This window comes from Ranitomeya imitator, chromosome 2 (genome assembly GCF_032444005.1).
Source record: "Ranitomeya imitator isolate aRanImi1 chromosome 2, aRanImi1.pri, whole genome shotgun sequence".
In the NCBI taxonomy this organism is placed as follows: domain Eukaryota; kingdom Metazoa; phylum Chordata; class Amphibia; order Anura; family Dendrobatidae; genus Ranitomeya; species Ranitomeya imitator.
The window spans coordinates 82,922,218-82,940,476 of NC_091283.1; the positions used below are offsets into that span (position 1 = coordinate 82,922,218).

Sequence of the window (18,259 nt, forward strand, 5' to 3'; positions counted from 1 at the left end):
ACCCCATTGAAAAGCATTGGGACCACAACTTTGCATCTGGTTAAGAAAAAAATACCTCTCTCTTTCTCCCTCTCTCTAAAACGGACTTCAACCAGAACTCCGAACATTGCAAAGGACTTCCGGGAAAAATCTGTGTTCAGCTTTTAGCACCAGACACATACTGTCCAGTAGGAACACCGAACTTTTAAGGTCAGGTTTGCTCATCTCTATTCATAAATTATGATAAAATCTATATGGTAAATATGGTAATCTGCATTTAGATACTGTTTTATATGTGTGCAGTAGCCTAAGGCCACTTTCAGTATTTGGTTACTTGGTCAATATTTTACATCAGTATTTGTAAGCCAAAACAAAGAGTGGAACAATCAGAGGAAAAGTATAATAGAAACATATGCACCACTTCTGTATTTATCTCCCACTCCTGTTTTGGCTTACAAATACTGAAATACTGACCAAATACTGAATTTATAAACATGGCCTAATTAGAAGTGCAGTTGCAGGAATATATATTGATATATATTTGCAGGGCATGCAGTCAGTCAATCAGCGGTGTGAGTGATTATAATGAGCTCACTGTACAGAGTGCTGACTGTTCACATCCCTATGCCACCTCAATGACTGGAAGTGAGTAGCTTCAGGGAGAATGTAAATTAATTTTCTCCCTGTAGCTGAGCTTCCAATTAGACAGCTAAACATGATTGAAACAGTATTTAATTGCAGATTATCACTATAGCTACAGGTAATACTGTTTCTATTTTTTTGCTGACAGGTTCTCTTTAAAATACTGGCATGGTCCAAACTAAGGTTTGAGTGGACCTGTGGACAATAGGGTTCATCGAGTTTGACAGGACTTTTGTCCAAAGTTCGGTTCGAGTACCAAAACTCTACCCGAACTTGAACCCAAACCTCATAGAAGTTAATAGGGACCCAAACTTTGGTGCTGTAAGTAAGGGTGTCATAGTAAGGGCTAGGGGCTTCCAAAGGAAACATCTATCTTTTCTTCTGGAACTTCTAATGCTAAAACAGACTTCTGGGAGAAGACCATCATCAGAGTTCAGCAGCGGACGCTAGGTGTCAAACCCTGAACTTTACAGTACGTGTTCACTCATCTCTAGTCACAATTTACTTTTTACAAAAAAAGGGAATTTGCTACATACTTTTCAATTACGAGTTATTGCAGCATAATTGATAAAGTGCTCATTTTTACTGCAACAGTGCTTCCAATGTATTTGTATACGGTGCTGTCATATGTAAATCAGAGTGTGTCAGTGGGTGGAAGGGTTTTCTTCTATCATGCTGTTCTTACAAAGCATTACAATTCCAGAAGTAAAACAAAGAAAACAGCAATGATTCTAAAAAAAAAAGAGTGTGTGTGTAAACTATAGTCCTAAACCATAGTCCTAAAATTAGGTTCTTTAGAAGGACGTAGATCTGGGGATTGATTATGACAGAATAGAGGCTGAACTGGATGGACAAATGTCTTTTTTCGGCCTTACTAACTATGTTACTATGTTAAACAAGGAGTATCCCAGCCATGTATGGAATGTCAGAGAAAAACATACTTTTAATAGCGGCTGGGAAACGAGCCGCGCTGTGCACTAGTCGTGCAGGGGGGTTGGCGGCTTATCCCCTCCCACTTACACAGACTGACAGGCCTCTGCCTATGTGCGCGTATTTGCTGAGATTGCAATGCCAATAGCTGATACATGCTGTCCAGGGTTTGGGAACCATGTGTCAGGTTCCCTTTAACAAATGGTTCATTTGCATTGCAACAGTTATATGTACACAATAGATCCACTTCTCAACATTGAAATTGCAATATAAATAAGGAAAAGTCATTGAATTATGGTATTCAAAGGCTAAATAGACATGTTACAATATCTCAATGTGTTCAGTATAGATCATGAGTTTGACACATAGTGCTACACATGCACTTACATGCCTTGTCTGCTATCAATGAGGAATGTTCTACCATACTGAATTGATTTGGGCAATTCATCAATATCCACTTCTGGCAGCTACCTTTTTATTTGTCAAGCAATAGTGTTCTGCTCCATGGGAGACAAACAGCTTGGTGTTGTCATGTTAAAAAAATGGCTCCTGGGACATATTAGGGAAATGGTTGTACCACTGGTACCATTTCAATGTTGAGGAGTGTATGTTTGGTAAAGAAAAAAACAAAAGAAATTGACTGATGAATAGTTACACAATCAAATAATAAACACAAACTGTGAAATGTTTTGTCCAATAGATTTTACTTAAATTAAAGTGGTGCTGAAATACCAGAAAAATAAAAGGGGAGAAGCCAGCGCTGCTTATGGTCAGAACGCAATACATAAAGTGCAAATGCACGTATTAATTTCTAACTGTATTTCAAAATGAGACATTTAGCAAACAATTGATCAATTCTTTGGGCCACCCCGCCACGCCAAGGCATTCTCATAATGGGGCAGTCCTACTCTATGGTTTTTATATTCGCTGTACCATAAAGGCCTCCTAAATGTGTTGGAAGCAAGACCACATTAATCCCACTTTACGTGTTTTATGTCTATGTCTGGACCCAGTCAATCTTTATCTGCGCTTGTCCTTTCTGGCGCCAAGGGAAAGATTCAGAAACGCTTCAGGTACAGTTTGCATTTAATGTGGTCTTGCTTTTAATACATTTAGGAGGCCATAATGGCACAGGGAATATAAAAAACGTAGAGTAGGACTGCCCCCATTATGAGAATGCCGTGACGTGGCGGGGTGGCTCAAAGAATTGATCAATTGTTTGCTAAATGTCTCATTTTGAAATACAGTTTGAAATCAATATGTGCATGTGCACTTTATGTATTGTGTTATGACCATAAGCAGCGCTGGCTTCACCCCTTTTTTGCTTTGATATTGGTTTGTGGTTGACCACCACTGTTGCCGTGCACACTGGGTTATGTATGCCATTCTTTGTGTTCATTGTGATTGACCCAGGCTGCTGTACACACATACAGCAGCCCTGCCCTGCCCCAGGCTCTGTTTGATTGCGCACCTGTGTCTGAGCCTGTCTCACCCTTCATCTGTGGTGCTGGTCAGGCAGTGTGGAGGTTGGACCTGAAATGTCTATGTCTGGACCTAGCTAACCTTTATCTGCACTTGTCCTTTCTGGCGCCATGGGAGAGATTCAGAAACAATATAATAGAACAACCTCCAGCACTCTCATAAGAAAAAAAGTCTTGTGTCAAGTGATAAATTCTTTATTATGATAATTGTAGTCATTAGTTCTGGGAGTTCACAGCCATGACAACAGGATATAACAGAAAATTTTCCCAACGTTTCGACCATAAAATGGTCTTTGTCAAGGGTACAATCTATATGAAAAAAACATAATACAGTATAAGTACAAAATTATATATAGAACAAAATACCTCTCATAATAAACATAAACTTCAATACTACTGTTACGCAATAATCTTACATATATGTGAACTCTCAAAAGAAAAAATAATAAGAAAAAGAGACTTGTATATATTAAAATGCGTATATACACATAAGATATAATATATTCAAACCAATAGATATTGTATGTGCTTCAATCCAGGATCTATATGGGCAAAAGAAAATCCGGTTCACAAAAACCGCTCTATCAAAATAAATAAATAATAATGATGAAACATGTAACCCCATAAGAGGTCAGTATCGTGAAAAATCTGGTAAGAAACTAGATACATTGACAAACCAATTGACAAAGTAATCGCACCGCAATCTACGGGTCCTAAGCAAATTACGTGGTATATCAGCCACAAAATAGATAAACATGAGGGAGCTAATGGAAATGTATCCCCAATAGTGGGCCCAAAGAACCGAAAGAAAGAGATAAATTGCAAACAAAAAGGTCCAAGTGTGCTAGTAGAAATAATAGTATTTACCTGTAACAGGAGCAAAGTTCCAAGCGGCCGTCCCAGAGCAGTGGTATACCGGTGTGAGAAAGGACCTTAAATAAGGCCGTGATGTAATATCCTCCTTGTCACGTGATAGAGCCGAGAAGACCCGAAACATGCCGAAGTGGAGTACAATGTAATGCGCATGTGTCATAGCGAAACTACCAAAATAACCGAAGAGAGCCAAAAAAGAAAAAGAACGGCGCAAGCGCGGAAGAGTAAAGAACTACGGAGAAGTGCGCATGCGTCCAAGCATAAATCCGGAAACAGCCGAAAAGAGCCGAGGAGTGCAGAGGAGAAGTAGGAGAAGGAGAGACAATGTGCAGCCGCAGACGAATGGAATGCATGAGTTGCCGCAGATAATAAGGGAAAGGAGTAAGCACTATAAAGAGAAAGAATGTACAGAAAGGGCAAAAGGGAAAAAAAGAAAAGAAAAGATGTGCCCAGGAAAAAGAAGGGGGATACATTACCAGTGCGTTACGAAACCTATAATAATGAAACAAAAGAAGCGAATTAATAAAATTAAAAACAGATTGTGCAATGTTATATATATCAAATCACATATTTAGTAGCTAATCTCATACTCCCTATTTAGCCCCCACGGTTCCAGTATTTGTAGTGTGAAAATCCAATAAGATTCCCTGGATTTAAGTCTCTTAATCCTGTCTCCCCCCCCCCCCCCCCCCCCGTCTGGACAAAGCTACGTGCTCTATCACCTGATACTTCAATTGTGACACGTTGTGTCCAGCAGTCGCAAAGTGTGCTGGGATAGGTAACATGAGTTTCTGACACCTAATGGTGGATTTGTGCTGAGATATACGGTCTCGGATATGTTGGGTAGTTTCCCCAACAGATCCGAGACCGCAAGGACACTTGATCAAGTATACAACATAAGAAGAATTACATGTAAAAAAACCATTTATATTAAACAACTTTCCAGACCGGGGGTGTGAGAAGGTCTCACCCCTTGTAATATTCGAACATTGCAAACAATCAAGACAGGGGAACGTGCCCCGTTTCTGTGTGGCAAGAGTCCTCTGTGTATAACTGGGTCTATCAGAACCAATGTCAGCTCTCACCAAGAGATTTCTAAGATTAGAAGGTTTTTTATAACACATAATTGGAGTGTCCTTGAATTCGGGTATATTCGGATAAGCCTTACCCAGCAAATCCCAATGACGTAAAATACAACTTTTTATTTTATAAAGATAAGGATGGAATGTGCTGACAAAGGGTATTCTCTGTCTCCCCAAACTTTCTTTATTCCTAGTGATATTAGTTCTGGCCTTCTGAAGTGTTCTCAAAGGATAACCACGTTGTAAGAATTTAACTGACATTTCCTGATGTCGTATAGCCTGTTTGACTTCATTGGATATTATCCGTGATAATCGATGATATTGAGAGATGGGTAAAGACTGTTTGACATGTCGAGGATGACAACTGCTATAATGCAATAAACTGTTCTTATCGGTAGGTTTGCAATATAGATCCATATCAAGATTACCGTCAGCTTCCAATGTTATCATAGTGTCCAAAAAATTGATAGATGTTGTACTCTTTTGTATAGAGAACGATAAATTGGGAACACAGGAATTCATATCACTTACGAACTGAAGGAGAAGATCCTCATCCCCCTTCCAAATCATAAAAACGTCATCTATATACCGTTTCCAGTATATGGAATGTTTCTGAAATAATAGATGTGTGTAGACATAGGTCTCCTCAAAAGCCGCCATAAAAATGTTGGCATATGCTTATACAATATCTATTGGTTTGAATATATTATATCTTATGTGTATATACTCATTTTAATATATACAAGTCTCTTTTTCTTATTATTTTTTCTTTTGAGAGTTCACATATATGTAAGATTATTGCGTAACAGTAGTATTGAAGTTTATGTTTATTATGAGAGGTATTTTGTTCTATATATAATTTTGTACTTATACTGTATTATGTTTTTTTCATATAGATTGTACCCTTGACAAAGACCATTTTATGGTCGAAACGTTGGGAAAATTTTCTGTTATATCCTGTTGTCATGGCTGTGAACTCCCAGAACTAATGACTACAATTATCATAATAAAGAATTTATCACTTGACACAAGACTTTTTTTCTTATGAGAGTGCTGGAGGCTGTTCTATTATATTGTACCATTTTTTTCCTCCTAAGCACCAGTATATTAAGTGTGCGTGTGACCCTGGTCATTTATAAGAGATTCAGAAACGCTTCAGGTACAGTTTGCATTTAATGTGGTCTTGCTTTTAATACATTTAGAAGGCCTTTATGGCACAGCAAATATAAAAAATGTAGAGTAGGACTGCCCCATTATGAGAATGCCTTGGCGTGGTGGGGTGGCTCAAAGAATAGATCAATAGTTTGCTAAATATCTCATTTTGAAATACAATTAGAAATCAATATGCGCATTTGCACTTTATGTATTGCGTTCTGACCATAACCAGCGCTGGCTTCTCCCCTCTTTTGCTTTAATACCAGAAGAAGCTTAAGTACAAGAGTGATGAATTTTCTTGCGGCATAAAAAGTGTCAAATTTTAAACACCCCCCATCATGGTGTAAACAAAATTGAAAACTCATAAAAGCGAATATCTATGGTGAAGATGTTTGAGCCTGTAACATATTAACATACTTATTAAGGTTGAAGGAAGACTTTAAGTCCATCTAGTTCAACCCATAGCCTAACCTAACATGCCCTAACATGTTGATCAAAAGGCAAAAAAAAACATGCGGAAAAGAGTAAGCTCCATATTGGGGAAAAAAATTCCTTCCCGACTCCACATACGGCAATCAGACTAGTTCCCTGGATCAATGCCCTATCAAGGATTCTAGTATTTATCACCTGTAACATTATACTTTTCAAGAAAGTCATCCAGTCCCCTCTTAAATTTTAGTAGCGATTCACTCATTACAACATCATACGGCAGAAAGTTCCATAGTCTCGCTGCTCTACAGACCCTAGGTACCCTAGGTGCTGGGTATAATCTGATCAGGTTTGAACTTTAGGCTATGCTTCCATGTGCAAAAATGCTGTTGTCTTCCAGTTAGTCCTTTCTACATGTTTTGTGCAGGTGTCTGCAAGAAAATATGCAATAGCAATCTACCTAAGGGTACCGTCACACTATAACATTTTGATCGCTACGACGGTACGATTCGTGACGTTCCAGCGATATCGTTACGATATCGCTGTGTCTGACACGCAGCAGCGATCAGGGATCCTGCTGAGAATCGTACGTTGTAGCAGATCGTATGGAACTTTCTTTCATCGCTGGATCTCCCGCTGTCATCGCTAGATCGGTGTGTGTGACACCGATCTAGCGATCTAGCGATGCGATCCAGCGATGCGTTCGCTTGTAACCAGGGTAAACATCGGGTAACTAAGCGCAGGACCGCGCTTAGTTACCCGATGTTTACCCTGGTTACAAGCGTTAAACTAAAAAAAAACAAACAGCACATACTTACATTCTGGTGTCCGTCAGGTCCCTTGCCGTCTCTGCTTCCCGCACTGTGACTGCCGGCCGTAAAGTGAAAGTGAAAGCACAGCGGCTGTGCTTTCACTTTCACTTTACGGCCGGCAGCCACTGAGTGCGGGAAGCAGACTGCAAGGGACCTGACGGACACCAGAATGTAAGTATGTGCTGTTTGTTTTTTTTTAGTTTAACGCTTGTAACCAGGGTAAACATCGGGTAACTAAGCGCGGTCCTGCGCTTAGTTACCCGATGTTTACCCTGGTTACCCAGGGACCTCGGCATAGTTGGTCGCTGGAGAGCGGTCTGTGTGACAGCTCCCCAGCGACCACACTACGATTTACCTACGATCACGGCCAGGTCATATCGCTGGTCGTGATCGTAGGTAAATCGTATAGTGTGACGGTACCCTTATTCAATGCACTTTTGCATTTTGTTAAATACTCATTAATTTTTTGATGAATTTTACAGCAAAAGCCATTGTCCGTAAACATCTTAGAATACAGGAAAGGGATCTTATTGTTGAAAGTTATCAGTCAGGAACATTTGGTATGTTTTTTTCAAAACCAACATCAACTCTCGTAAAAGTATGTGGGAAAACATGTCATGGTCTGATGAGACCAAGGTTGAACTTTATTGCCATAATGACAATAGGTATATTTGGCAGAAGGCCAGCACTACATACCACCAAAAAAACATCATACCTTTCAGTAAAGTTGGTGGAAGCAACATTATTCTTGGGGGCTGTCTTGGCAGCTAATACTGGGTCTTCAGTCAAGGTAGAGGAAATTATGAACAGTTACAAATATCAGTCAATTTTGCCTATGCTAAAAAGATAAAGAAGAATATCACCCTTCAGTATGTCAATGACCCTAAAAACTCTTCCAAACCAACCAAAAAATTGCTTCGCTAGAAGAAGATTCCAGTTTTGGAATGGCCCAAACAGAGCCCAGACCTGAATACATTTGAAAATCTGTAGGAGACCTGAGGAGGGCGCTGTACACAGGAGATGCCCTCACGATCTGACAGATTTGGAGACACTGCAAGGAAGAGTGGGCAAAGCTTGCTAATGGTAGATATGCCATGCTGGTAGACTGGTAAAAAAAAAACCTGAGTGCTGTCATAAAAAAAATATTAGTTTAAGAGTTTGTATATTTATGCAACCACATTATTTTAGTTCTCTATTTTTCTTTTTCCACTCGAAAATATTTCAGTTTATTTTTCAATTAAATTGAACAAATTATGGTGATAATAAAGATGGAAAATTTTCTAAAATGATACTTCTTTTGTATGATTTTGTTATATGACAAAAAGCTGGCATTTCAATAGGGATGTGTAGACTTTTTATATTGACTTTATATGGATCCTAACAAAAAAAATTACAATTAACCTTATAATTCTTAAAGTATTCAGCAATCGGTATTTGCTGTTATGTTGTCCCTGCTGCTTCGCTGAGTATTCTGCATTTTGGTTTTTTTGTAAATATAGTTCTAAGGATAAGGGCCTTCTTATTTCTGCTGCTTTTTATGGTCTTTATGAAGTGGGTGAGGCTCATATGATGCTCTGGGGTGTGTCACTTCATTATTATCATGAGACTGCACTGCCCCCTTGGAAAGACCATGAAAATTATCACAAGGTCAAAAAGGTCCATATCTCTGGGATCATATGGCCGAATTCCAAATAAAAATGGAATACCTAGTGAGGGAATGCAAGTGACAGGACATCTTTAAATGACACTGATAACATGTACAAGAAAGGTAAAATGTTTGAATACTTTCTAAATACTTTGTAAAAATGAAAGCTAGAAAAATATAAAAATCTGAGTGAAAAAAGTTTTAATTGATTGATGTGTCTAAGTAAAATTGGTCTACTGCAAAATCCTGGGAATATCTAACCAAAAATAAAGAGAGCCAATTAGTCCTTGCAAGTCATTACTGGTAAACCGCACACCCCCAGGTTTCATGCACTGAAACCAATTTAAAGCAGAGTTTTTAGTCTTTATCATGAGACTCCATTTCCATTTTCAGGTACAAGTCAGTCTGCCTTTAGCCGCATGTACATTTCAATAGAAATTTATTAGCATGCCAAAAGATTTACATGCTTTACAACAAGGCTCTCTTAATTCAATGGCATTCCGCAAAAAGCTATTAAAAGTCCAGGAAACCAAAACAAACACACCCCATACCTCTCACAGGTGGGCAGAAAACAATGAATAGGCTATGGAGGATTTGCTCTCAGCAGTGTTAACATGTTGTGTTAGTGATGTGACAAGTGTGAAATGGTGGTTTCATATCGGAAGAATGAAAACTATAATATGCAGATAATAATTCTATCTACCTATTATCTATATATCTATCTATCTATGTATCATCTATCTATCTATTATCTATCTATCTATCATCTATCTATCTATCTATCTATCTATCTATCTATCTATCTATCTATCTATCTATCTATCTATCTATCCTCTATCTATCTATCTATCTATCATATATCTATCTATCATCTATCTATCTATCTATCTATCTATCTATCTATCTATCTATCATCTATCTATTATCTATCTATCCTCTATCTATCCTCTATCTATCCTCTATCTATCATCTATCTATCTATCTATCTATCTATCTATCTATCTATCTATCTATCTATCTATCTATCTATCTATCCTCTATCTATCTATCTATCTATCTATCTATCTATCTATCTATCTATCTATCTATCTATCAGCAATTCTTCTCCTTACTCCCCAGACATTTACAGAGTGTTGTAAAAAGAACAGGGGATATTATGGTACTGTATGTAGACACGGCCCTGTCCAACTTTTTTGAGATGTGTTGTTACCATCAATTTTTTAATCAGTTAGGTTTTTTTTTTTCAAATGAAATTAAAAAATGTTCAATGTTCACATTCTGATCTGTTCTATGTTTCCAGGCCATTGCAATCTTGTTCTCTGTACATTTTACACAACTTTTTTTTTAAATTGTGGTTGCATATTTATCTTCATCCTGCAGGCTACCTTTTGTCAGAATAAAAACACGGATATATACTCAAAATTAATTAAAAAAAACAAACGCATACCAAATCTCTGTAATAAACTCCACAATCTATTGACTTTTTTATGAGCAATTATTAGTCTGTGAGTACTACATGTCTGAAATATAGACAAGTAAATTTCCTCTGTCCAGTATAGAAAGTATATTAAAAGTATCCAAATAAAAAGGTACATTGCACCTATGTTCAGGTAACCTTACTACGAACAAACCTTCAGCTAGTCATTTATTGTACAATGTTGTAGACACATGAAACAATCTGGTTGTCACAGAAAAAAAACTAGGAGGAAAAAGACAGCGCAATAGGGTTTTATCCAAGGGAGATAAAGCTGTTTAAATAAGGTTATAATAACCTGATTTAGTGGTGTATACACAAGATTTCAGTCACTTATATATCCAGCTTCTACGGGCCCAACGGGTCATCGAACCGGGAAAACACAGATTTGTGGATAATCTGTGCTGCTGGGATCCCATAGAATACATCTAAATCCAAATCCAGACAGAAAGTTTATGCGTTTTTCTTTATTTAGTCAATGCATTTCGAAGTACTACAGACTTCTTCTTTATGAATATATATATATATATATATATATATATATATCACTATAAATGGAACTGCATCGTGGTGTAAGCTCTGCTTTCTTGTCCTGATGAAGAAGTCTGTAGTACTTCGAAACTCGTTGACTGAATAAAGAAATAACGCATGAACTTTCTGTCTGGATTTGGATTTATTCCTTATTTTATGGGATACCAGCAGCGCAGATTATCCACAAATCTTTATCTAGAATCTGGTTGTAAACAGACTCTGAACTCTGCGATCATTCATCTCTGATCATCAACCCACAGCTACAAAGGGGGCTATGTATTTAAATGCATGCATGTTACTACGAATAATCAAAGGTTCATTTTTCCTAATTTTTCCAAAGCAAAAAGTATTTCCCTACAATATGTGTTCTGAGAAGACTAGATGACCAGTTATAGTCTGATCATTATTGGTACGTGTGTAGCAGAGACCACTGGTGCTACAAAACACTGAGGGCAAATCATTGGATAAGATCACAAGGTAGAAATAATTGTTGATATTGTTATTATTATCTGTTTATAGTGCCCCATTAATTCACGGCGCTGTACATTAGATGGGGTTACATCCAAAATACAGATATTACTTACAGTAGACAAAGTAACAAAATTAGACGGTACAGAGGGAAGAGGACCCTGCCCTTGTGGGTTTACAGCCTACCGGATGATGGAGACGGAGACAGTAGGTTGGGGGGTTGCAGCAGCTCCAGCGGTGTTGAGGTGGCAGCGGAGTCATTGCAGGTTCTAAGCTTTCTTGAAGAGACGGGTTTTCAGATTCCGTCTGAAGGATCCGAATGTGGTGGGTATGAATGTGGTACAAATCATTATATTTGGATGAAAAACCTATTCTTTATTCATTTAACACACTTTTGGCTAGTTGGATCCTTCACTCAGACTATGAGATATCATGGACAGACTGAAGCATGTGACGCTTTGGTGCAGGAGTCCATCTGATACATATCCCAATGTTTTGGATGGTTTATCATCTTCTTTGTGTTGTCTCTTTCTGCTTTGTTCTTCCATTTTGGTATAAATGTTATCATTACTTTTATTACCAAGTTTATATTTTCATCTAACCAATTATCGGGCCTTTTCCTTCTGGCATGACAGTGAGAAGATGCGAGAACATCTCCCTAAGGATCTCTATGGGATTGATCACATTCATTGGATGCAGACGTTGTGCCTGACCCTTCAAGGAGCTGCATCAGAAAACACTAGATTTTGCGTTTTTTGAGCCTTTGTGTCCTCCCTTGATGTGTACTATGTAAGGCTCAGTCTGTCTTTATCCCAGGCATCATGATCAATTTAATAACTACCCTTTAATTAGATTTTATACTGGATAGCACACAGAGTAGTCATATTCTTAAAAAAAATTTTTGGAAATCAACTGTGATAAAATGTAGGGTTAAAAAGTGAAAAACCTTATATATATAATATCCACTGTAGTGATAAAATATTTACTATGGTTGGTAATAAACGCTGCGCAGAATGCTGTAGGAAAGTAGCCCAATAACTAACTTTATCATGAGATCAGTCATTGCAGCTATCAGGGAAAAAAGGAAATCACAGGCAATAAAGATAGCGGTGTGTGAACAATAAAGCTAATGGCAGCACAATGACAAGTGTTGCTCTTCATAATAAGGGATGAAAAACAGTCCCCCATTCACACAAGACAGCCCTTACAAATGGGCACTATAACTTCACATATAAACAGCTCTGCTGTGGGTCTTTCACAAGGTGTTACAGGCAATGAGAAATGTACACAGTGGCAGTGAGAAGATTTGGTTTGTCTTGACCGTTAAGAATAACATTGACTTTTCTCCATTTTGGTGGCGTTAAACCAACTTAACCAACTAGTAAAATCTATGATAACATGAAGAGCCCATATCAGGAACCGTTCCATTGTTCGTTTATTAACGGTGGGCTCAGGTTTATTGAGAAAAAAAATTCCAACATTAACATGAGATGTAAAAAGCAAAATTTTACAGCATGTCTTGAAATGCTCATCACTGTGCCTTGGCTGCAGTTTGTCCCATGGAGATGAATGGGATTCATTGATTAATCGATCCATGTTGGTCAGCTGTTTTTATGGAAATAAAATGTTATTATCATCATCATCATTATTATAATAATAATAATAACAATTGATCATGATGATAATAAATTGTACTGAGTGTGACCCTCCCTCTATAGGCATGCTCACACGTGTATTATACTGTATATTCCTTCTCTTGGTATTGAAGGTCTAACCAATTTTCCCTTAAACAGTTATTGCCAACTTCACAAGTGCATATTGCAGATAGGTCTTGTGAAAACAAGCACTTTTGTAATTTACTGCTTATTAAAATTTGCCACCGTTATTGAGATATTAAACTTTTTCAAATTGTTTATAGCTTGTTGCTTAGGAGACCGACCACCACTGCTGTATGGCTTGTAATCACTGTGCTTAAGCTTGCTAGGAGTAGGAGGTAACAGCGTGCGCCAAAGATCCTGACCAGCTTCAAAACAATGCTAACAAGCTCAAACTAAAACAATATCAAAGAGCTTGTAAGCGCTGCACATGCTCTGCCGTCTATCAGCGGTGGTCAATCTCCAAGGCAATGAGCTGTAAACGAAAAGAAAAGAGTTAATATCTTAAGAATGACTGAAAATTTTAATAAACATTACTTACAAAATTGCTTGCATTATCATACTCTATCTTAGAATACCCATTAATGAAGATGAAAATAACCCATTGAGCATTGAGATGCTTAAAATCTGCTCAGCGGTCCACCGAAGATAGTAGTGAAATCAATCACTTATATAATATGGATCACAAACCACTGAAAGATACTTACCATAAGGGAATGCAAAGCAGGCACCACATTTTAGCCTCCATATTGAATTATATTATTTTCTACCTGACCTTACACCAAATATTTTTGAGGTAGACATGTGAATTTGGGCTTGCTAGGAATGGAAACGGCGCTCAGGCATCCACCAGTGTAAATATAGTATTAGTTAATCATTGGCCTTTATGCACATGGCAGTGCTTCTAGGTAAGAGTACCTATATATCATGGTGTGTGATGGATCATGGTAGCACATGATAATTATAGACTTGTAGATTTCTCTGCACAGATTTCAAATATGGCAGGTGAGGCCTAAAACTGAGGGTCTGGTTTGGAGCAACTTTTGACTGGAAGTAGTCATTAATGTTGTGGAGAAAATTCTTCATGGTTAGACGTGTTCCACTTGACTGACATCCAGGGTTCAAGTATGGGCCGCAATCCATGTGTCAGGACCGGCTGCAGGTCTCCTGATCCGAACACAACAAGCTTATAGGCTTATATGAGGCTGTTGAGATTGGGTCAGAAGACCTGTGACCGGTCTGGACATTACACTCCATACTTGGACTATGGATGTCGAACATGTGAAACTGATCTTATCTGTATTCTGAGGCAGTTTTATAAAAAATCTGAAGAAAAGTTTTTTGTTGCTCATAGCACCCAATCACAGCACAGCTTTCAATTTACCAGAACCATTTCAATAATAAAAGCTGTGCTGCAATTGGTTGCTTTGATTTATGAAGAGTTGTTCTTTTAAAAAGTTTTGAGAGATGAGTCCACCGATTTTCCTCACCTATGACTGAAGTCAAGAGATGAATTCAAGGCACACAATTTTTTCATAAATCCCTGTGGTTTTGTATACAAAATGTTCTCGTTTCCAGTAAGAACATGATTAGGGAATTGCTACTTATACAGATTTGTAATTTTTTAAAGCAGTTTTGCTCTAAAGCTTAAGGCCACATTCACACAGTCAGCATTTGGTCAGGATTTTACCTCAGTATTTGAAAGCCAAAACCAGGAGTGGGTGATAAATGCAGAAGTGGTGCATATGTTTCTATTATACTTTTCCTCTGATTGTTCCATTCCTGGTTTTGGCTTACAAATACTGAGGTAAAATACTGACCAAATACTGATGGTGTGAATGTGGCCTTAATGTTACATCCGGCAAACCTCTATATGGGTTCTTTGGCCACAGAATGGCACCATTACCACATGACAGCCGAAGATGTAACGCTATCTGGATAAATCGTGCACTCTCCTCCTCCAAAATATTATTTATTGCTATATTGTTTAGTATGTAAAGTATCCTTTTGTTACCTCAGCGAATATAAATTACAGTCGGCAGCGAGAATGGAGAAAAGATAGGAGCAGTGTCGGTAAATCCTCCATATGTAATATATTCAGCAGAACTGTGCTCATCCTGCTCGGCAGATCCGTGAAATGTGCTCGGGTGAATGGCTGAAGGTCTGTCTGGCTGAGGCTTACAGAGACATGCAGACGTCAGCTAAAAACGGATTAGAAAAAAAAAACCAAAACATCCGTGGTTTAAAATGGAAGTAGCAGTCATTTATCAAAGCAGGGAAAGGAAAAGGACATACATTGTTGTCATAATTACATGCCCGAGGTGTAATGTGTGGGAAAAGTTCAAACTCTTAGCAGGGATATGAAAAGCGAGAGGTCGGACTGCAGGTTGGAGCGCTTGTCAGTGCAGAAAAGTTTTAAGGGCTTGTGACTTTTGCCAAGTCAGCCCAGAACTTAATTTAATCTAATTTTACAGTGATACGCTGTACCTGAAGGTTTTGTTCTTTCAATGTTACATATCACCTCATTTTCATTTCTGAGATACATCTGCGCCTAGGAATCTTGGGCAAGAACCAAAATGGCTTCCATTACTACTTCTTATGGATTTGTCTGCTCAGACATACAGTTATCTGGAGACAAAGGATGTGATTCGGCGCATTTGTCATTCAGGGGTCTGTAGGATGAAAATTCCCATAGAAGTTATTGACATGTACATTTGTGTTAGCGACCAAAAAACAGATATAACAGAAATATAAATGAGCGAATCAATCTTCAAAAAATCAAGTTCACTACAAATCCTTTACATTTTCTGATTCTAATATAGATTACTCTTGCCTGGTTGCCATTTTGCTGGATTCTTTTGAAGGCCGGAATGGGGTTAAAATATTAAAATACATTATTCTCACCGTTCCTAAGCCATCACCTGTCCTACATCCCCTCCATCACAGGTCCTTGGTCCTCCAAACTAGTCTTCAGTTGTTCCAGTACTTCTGCTTTGACAAAGATGCCAGTGAATGGTCGCAAGCTGTCATGTAGAGGCTGGTGCACATCATGAGTTGGGTCTACCCCAAACAAATTGCGCAAAAGCAAGTGATTGTGAGGGTGATCAATGAGTGGAACAGGCTGCCACGAGAGGTGGTGAGTTCTCGTTCAATGGAGTCTTCAAACAGAGGTTGGACAGACATCTGTCTGAGATGGTCTAGTGAATCCTGCGCTGCATTGAGCAGGGGTTGGACACGATGACCCTTGAGATCCCTTCCAACTCTAACATTTTATGATTTGGTTGAGTGGAGATAAAATCTTTGTTGGCTTTCCAATAAACACCAAGATGCCATTTATTATTATTATTATTATTATTATTATTATTATTATTTATTTATGTAGCACCATTAATTCCATGGTGCTGTACATGAGAAAGGGGTTACATACAGGGTTATAGATATCTTTTACAGTAAGCAGGTTTACAGTGACAGACTGGTACAGAGGGGAGAGGACCCTGTCCTTGCGGACTTACATTCTATGGCCATTGACTGGCCTCAGCACTAGTGAGGAAGCGCTAGAAGAAACAAAGACTGGCGTGGAATACTGGGAACCTGTGATGTAAGTCAGGGAAGGACCTAGGATGGCTAAGTATTTTATTATTTTTTATCCTCTCCATTTCCTCCATTTATTATGCTTTAGTGACTATTGAGACCTTAGAGATTAAAAAAACGTAATTTCATGGCAGTCAGCGCTCTTTTAATTCAGAAAAAAATATTTTAGTTGAAACAAATCAAATCTGGTAGATGATCTGAGTGAATCAGCTGGGAAAAAAATAATGTCTGGAGATTTTGATCATGATTGGCCCATTATATCACATCAGATTAAAAATTTGATTTTGGTGCATGAAAGGACAATCTAGTTTCTTTAATCCATAAATGGTGCCATTCTTCTCCATGTGCTTTGTGAATTATGTGCAGCTCATCTCTATACACTTGAATGGGGCTAAACTTCAGTACCACACATAGTCTACATACAATCGTGCTGGTATTTTCAGAAGAAAGTAGCTATGCTTTTCTCATTTGAACTCCAACCTGCAAGGTGTATTCCAAACTAAATAAGTTGTCATCTATCTACTGAATTTGATTTATGTCCCTTGTTTTTCCTTGCTTCTTCCTAGGCAACTTGGTACATTATTCAAGTCCTCCTGGCCATGGTCTTGTAGTCAGGGAACAACTAAAGGTACCGTCACACTAAGCGACGCTGCAGCGATACCGACAACGATCCGGATCGCTGCAGCGTCGCTGTTTGGTCGCTGGAGAGCTGTCACACAGACAGCTCTCCAGCGACCAACGATGCCGGTAACCAGGGTAAACATCGGGTTACTAAGCGCAGGGCCACGCTTAGTAACCCGATGTTTACCCTGGTTACCATCTTTAAATTAAAAAAAACAACCACTACATACTTACCTACCGCTGTCTGTCCTCGGCGCTCTACTTCTCTGCCATTGCTGTGAGCACAGCGGCCGGAAAGCAGAGCGGTGACGTCACCGCTGTACTTTCCGGCTGCCCGGCACTTACCCGATGTTTACCCTGGTTACCAGCGAAGACATCGCTGAATCGGCGTCACACACGCCGATTCAGCGATGTCAGCGGGACGTCCAGCGATGAAACTTAAGGTACCATCACACTAGACGATATCGCTAGCGATCCGTGACATTGCAGCGTCCTGGCTAGCGATATCGTCCAGTGTGACACACAGCAGCGATCAGGCCCCTGCTGTGATGTCGCTGGTCGGGGAAGAAAGGCCAGAACTTTGTTTCGTCGCTGGCTCTCCCGCTGACATCGCTGAATCGGCGTGTGTGACGCCGATTCAGCGATGTCTTCGCTGGTAACCAGGGTAAACATCGGGTTACTAAGCGCAGGGCCGCGCTTAGTAACCCGATGTTTACCCTGGTTACCATCGTTAAAGTAAAAAAAAAACAACCACTACATACTTACCTACCGCTGTCTGTCCCCGGCGCTGTGCTTCTCTGCTCTGGCTGTGAGCGCCGGGCAGCCGGAAAGCACAGCGGTGACGTCACCGCTCTGCTTTCCGGCCGCTGTGCTCACAGCCAGAGCAGAGAA

General features: G+C 39.0%; 1 long non-coding RNA gene across 1 annotated transcript in view; it reads right to left on the reverse strand.

The window, feature by feature from the left end:
- Positions 1-18,259, reverse strand: part of LOC138667205 (uncharacterized) — a 202,341-nt gene that overhangs the window by 87,218 nt on the left and 96,864 nt on the right. The window lies entirely within an intron of this gene.